The sequence below is a fragment of the Anas platyrhynchos genome, chromosome 16, assembly GCF_047663525.1.
Source record: "Anas platyrhynchos isolate ZD024472 breed Pekin duck chromosome 16, IASCAAS_PekinDuck_T2T, whole genome shotgun sequence".
Classification (NCBI taxonomy): domain Eukaryota; kingdom Metazoa; phylum Chordata; class Aves; order Anseriformes; family Anatidae; genus Anas; species Anas platyrhynchos.
The window spans coordinates 5,959,480-5,965,618 of record NC_092602.1 but is presented as its reverse complement, the minus strand read 5'-3'; positions in this window follow the sequence as shown (position 1 = coordinate 5,965,618).

Below are 6,139 nucleotides of genomic sequence, written 5' to 3'. Positions count from 1 at the left end.
AAGTCCTCCTATAACTTGGCTGAAATATGACAGAGCTTTGGGGAGGTTGCTGTGCTCCACAGCCAGAGGTTTGTGCAGCAACATTTCAGCTTCTCTCCTGCTCCTTCCCCCTTCTCCAGGCTCCAAGTTCCAGGAATCCAACAGTTCGTGTGACCGAAATAAACATCTGACTTCTGCACAGCGAGGAATACTTCCACCGACTTGCTTTGCAAGGGGAAAATCCAAGCTTGCATCTGCTGCATTATTTTCTGAAATGCGGTACACAGCCAGTGTGGGTGAGCGGAGAAGAGCAGAGGAGAGGGGAGCGTCAGCCAAACGCTATGGCAGGGGTCAGCGCTGGGCATTGGAAAGGGAAGAGCCAAGAAAACCTGCAGAAAGCAGGTAGCTGTGAAACAACCTGCTCACGGGTACTTATACACCGGTGCTCAACACGCCTTGCAGAAGCAGTATGCCAGCAACTGTGCACACACGCACACCTATGTAGGCATGCAGGCAAACACAGGCATAGTTTTTCCTTTTAATCTCTACACTGTGGTATTTTTCTCTTCTAACTGTCGCCCTTCACTCACTGTACCCTAAGAAGTGAACCCTAATAGTGACAAAAAGGGAAGGTGTCTCAGTAACCAAAGACGATGTGCGGATGGTCTGTACTCCTTAGGCCTACCCACCTGAGAAAACCAGGCAGCCATGAAGTGGCTCTTGGAGTTTCAGTAAGGAATTGGCCAGCTCATTGAGAGTCAAAGAGAGACGTCAGGGGACATCCAGAGCATGTCAATAAGGTTTTAAGAACTGAATTTTTCATTTGTTTTATGTTGATGCATATTTAAGACTATGGGTGGTTTTTCACAGCTTCCACCCAAGGATCTCAAAACATTTTTTTGAATGGGTTTCTAATTTACGCTTTGTTCTTTTACGAGCATTTTGTCAGTAAAGGATACATTCAAACTCTAGAATTGAGTATGACAGCAAAAAATAGACAAATAATTGTGAAGTCCAAGAATCCAAAATTCACGAGCCAGAACTTGGAAATACACCTGCTTAAATTAGAGGCTATATAAAAAGAATACATGTTTAAGTTATTTTTTCCAGACTTAATGGTGCGCTGAGTTTCTAGTTCAAGTTTTGCCTCAGCTGAAAAAACTTAGATTACACCTTTCATGTAATGAAGTCTATTTCACATATTTGCATTACTTCAGGTGCTGGAACTTTTCGAAAACACAACAACTATCCTGAGACTCAATAAAAGCTGAGAGCTGGCAGCACTGTGCTTGGGACGGGAAGTAATGAATGGCAGTGCTTTCATTCAAAACTCCAGGGACAATTTAGGTACAACACGATTCCTAGAGTACGAACTCATACCAGGCTGTGCTTAAATTTGCTCTCAGGAAAAAGAAAAAAAATAGAAGACACAAAACAAAACCCCACCACATCTCTTAATGACCAGAAGAAGCAAAAGTTATCAGTCAGGTATGCAATACATCATCAACCACTACCCCGTGCTTCGGTGTCTCTTCTATGCTGAAGCTACAGGTCACAAGTGGCTTCAGTAATACTTTGCTTTCTGCTTTGTTTGGCATCCAGCCGTGAAAATACTGACTTGGAGCAGGGTATCTGAGGAGATAACATGAGCACAGCACAAACACTATGGCTTTTCTACTGGTGGGATGCAATAGAGTAATAACGAAGCATTTCAATAAACTGTGGATGGAGGCTGCTCCACACACAGCCCTTCACCAGCCCCGTTTGGTAAGCAGAAGTTAAGTTCACTGTCATATGGTGTCGTGCCCACAGGTACACACTGCTTTTCCGTAACAACTGGGCATATTCAGAAGGTGGAAATGGGTGGTGGTGAAGCACTTGGAGGTACCTTTTATGAACGCTTTGTCTGGGGAGTAGAGTTTCAGAAGAGCCTGTTACCATCCTTCAGATGCTGGCAGAACAGGATAATTACCAGTGATGACCTAAGATCTGCGCTATATATACTTATACCACATACGTGGTCATGGAAACCACCACAAAAACTGCTGTATTTTCAAAACCATGATATAAATTTCAAACTATTATATAAAGTGGTTTTATACTTCACTGCCATGGTGCACTAGCCTCTTTCCATACCATTCACAGCATAGTTACTATAGTAACTAATGTATTGCAAAAGGGAAGAAGCTAAAAAGAAGCTAAAATTTTTAAAAAAATGATAGACTAAACAAAGGCAGTGTCTTAAAAAAAAAAAAAAAAAAAAAAAAAAAACAAGAATGCAGGCACAGTTTTATGGTCATGTGTTTGGAAACACCAACACCATCTCACTTGGGATGTTGTCACTTAAACGCACAGAAATGCTTTAGCCAAACAGTTTTATGGCACCCCACATTGCAGTACCTAGGTATATCTAAACTTCATTAAACTGAGATTTTACTGCCTTCCTTTCAATGACTCAACAAAGACCAAATCACCTAAATAACTTCCTCCATCCACCAATTAATATTGCAAAGCTTTAGATTCCTTGAAAACTTCCATAGCTTGTATCAAATGGAATGACCATATGTGGGAGGGGAGATCTATGAAAATCCATGGCAAGTTCAAAGTTCCATGTTCTAAAGTTTCATGTGCAAGGCAACCATCCTGGGCTTTAGGAGAGAAGTGTGGGAGTGACAGAGCCACAAACAAAGTAATAGAAACTGTTACATAATATTGCATACAGAAGAGAAGAAAACCACATCAATGGAAAATACGGCTCTCTCAAGTCAGGGATTAAAAAGGTTTATGTATCATTTTACCTGTGTTCCTGCGTATATACATACAATGCAGGGTCTGATTTTCTACTACTTCCCATATCCAAATCTTCATGTAAAAGTATTACATCAGCTCTATATTCATTCTCATTGTCATTCTACAGCTACACAATGCAAACTAGCTGTGGGACAGGAGAACTAGATATAAAAATAGAAACTCAACAGCTTCAACTAGTTCAACATTTGGTTGCTTAAGGATATGTCTTATAAAGCCTGTAGCTCTCTCTCTGCATCAGTGCTTCTTTTTTCTTCAACCTTCTTTGATACTGTCTTCTTAACAAGAAAGCCATCAGCTTATGATTTTTTGTTGAAATATTATTCTCTTCTCTGGTATCTTCCTGAAAGTGTCAGGAAAGCGACTATCCCCATAATACCCTTAAAAGACTGGACAGTCATTTGAAGGATGCTTTCTGCACCTGACATTTCCCAAACACTTCGTAAAGAATGTGAAAAGGAGTAAAAACAGTTTCCGCTGAATCTCCTGGGACTGGATAGGTTCAGCCATTCAAAGGCTCAGACAGCTGGTCAAAAGTCACATGTCAACCACAATAAGCTAACCCATTTGGCTCAAAAACAAAGAATATACGGAAAATTGCCACCACAGTCAGTTAAATAATAAAAACACAGCAAACCATTTGGAAATTTTGTAAGACCTTTCATTTTGCAAATATTTTGCAAACCTCAGAAAACAATCAAAGTTCAAAAACAAAGGTTTTGCCACCAGTTATTTTTGTTGGCTGCAATAAATGAGGCAACAATAAAGCTTGGCTCCAGCATACTTCAGGCATCAAAAACATGCATCTCACCAACCACTGAACTTAGGACAATTGTAAATAAACCTTGAACAATTTCCAAGGGAAGAAATTTAACTCACATCCCCTTGTTCCCTCCCCTCAGTACCTTATCCAAAATCTCAGTTGTGGATTTGGGAATTTTAGAAAGACAGAAGGAAAGAAATTGAATTTTTTAATCAGCCACACTAAATCATATAAAAAGCATCTTACAAAAAGTTCTAAGCTTTTCCCACTGAACCTGAATTGACAAGTTCACCTGTATTTCTCATTCCTTTTGATTTTTCTCTTTTCCTCAACTCACAGAAAAGATAGCACATACGCTTCAGACAGTCTAATATTTTTTTAATCAAAAGGAAATTAAAGAAGAGGCAATGATGTACATTCCTTCTGGGGAAAGTAGAAGCCTCATTCCTAGCCTGTCTTAAAATAGCCTGATTGAACTACAATATTTGCATTACAATTCTGGGTCAGCTGCACCATGGGATTATGCGTGCAGATCAGAGGGGTGTTTAGTTTTTATTTTCAGCCTTGTAGATTTTTCACATTATATCCATTCTCTGCACATTCCTCCTGACGTTACGTATCAGTGCCGTTTGGAACAATCTGAGAGATTTACTCCCCAGATAGCTCAAGTAGGAAACAGGGCCTACAGCGCTTTTATGCACTGCAAGTGGAAATCTTTGCTGCAGAAATCTCTCTGTATCAGGTGTCAGAGCAGACAAAAGAGCCTTTGCTTCTTTTCAAACACTGACTCAGATTCTGACATTCTCGACTTCTCTAGCAAATCACAGTAGTCCTCACTACACTACTCCGGATTTTACCTGCAGGATGTAAAACGAGCACCAAACAATGCTGAGGGGGTGCTATTTGGTAAAAAGTCATGGAAAAGTCTTGCCTGCCAACCATACCTGAACAAAGATTTCCTACAGCTCAGCACAGGGTCCCAATTCATTTGACTTTCTTCACACATCGGATTTCAAATTGTCCAACACAGTTTTCATAAGAATAACTTGCAAACATTCACTGGATAATTCCTCATCTGCTGGCAAGTCTCGCTGGATACTTCATACATACAGTTCAGGCTGGGCTCCTTCCTCACACGGATCAGATATTTTCCCATTCTTCTTCTGGCAGCAGTCATTCGAAGTAATGCGCAGACCTCGTAAACGCCCACCTACAGAGAGCTGCGTTTCATACTTATCTCCCTTTCCCAGCTCGTGGGTAAGAAGCAGACCACTTGTTGATCTCAAAGAGGAATTTTAACTATTAATTAAAGCTATTAAAAAACAGTCGTTGAAAGGGGCCGCACCAATGTGAAATACTATTATGTGCCATAGGCTGAAAGAGGAAACAAATCCAGGCAATTACAAAAACTAGACACAGAAGACACTACCTAGTCCATAATCCTCATCAGGGCAGCAATTACGCTATTCCACGAATGTCATTCAGTCTTAGTCAGTGACTGTACCTCTGTCATATTTCTTAGAAATGGGCTCCTCTGTACGCTGACTCATCCTCAAGAACAAATTTCATCATCTCATTTCACCTCTACAAGTTACGCTCTTTTGTATTATCTTTAATGGTTCTTCCCTAGGGTTTTATGCTGCATGTTCTGGGGTTCGTTTTGCACAGCATTTGAGACCTTCTGAAACATGTTAGGTTATCAGGCCATTTCCCTCTTAAATTTCTCTTCCAAGATGTACATAAAAACCTCTTCTGATTTGCTTTCACAAATCAAATGTCCAGGTGCTTCATCCATACAGCTGATGCTGATAAGATTTTATCCACATTAAGCAGGAGATCGGTGACATCCACCACGGCTTCAGTAAGGGCAGATTGTGCCTAACAAACTTGGTGGTCTTCTACAACGGGGTTTGGTGGATAGAGGCAGAACAACTGACATCATCTGCCTGGCCTTGTGCAATGTATCTGATGCTGTCCTCTATGCTATCCTTGTCTCTAAGATGGAGAGATGTATTTGATGGATGGACCACTTGGTGGGAAAGGAATCGGCTGGATGGTCGCACGCAAAGAGCTGTGGTCAATGGCTCAATGTCCTGGTGGAGATCTGCAACGAGTGCAGTTCTAACGTCTATGTTAGGGACATGGACAGTGAGATCGAGTGCACATTCTGCAAGTTTGCCAATAACAAAAGGCTGTGCAGTGCGGTCAGTGTGCTGCAGGAGAGGGATCCCATCCAGAGGGACCTGGGCAGGCCTGAGAGGTGGGCCTGTGCAACTTTATAAGGTTCAGCAAGGCCAAGTGCAAACTCCTACACATGGGCCGGTACAATTCCAAGCACAAATCCAGGTTGGACAGAGAATGGATTGAGAGCAGCCCAGAGGAGAAGGACCTGGGGGCGTCGGTTGACGTGAAGCTCCACATGAGCCGGCTGTGTGTGCTTGCAGTCCAGAAAGCCAAACGTATCCTGGGCTGGACCAAAAGCAGCGTGGCCAGCAGGGTGAGGGAAGTGATGCTCCCCTTCTTCTCGTGAGACCCCACCTGGGGCCCTGTGTTCACCTCTGGGGCCCCCAGCACATGATGGGCAGGGAC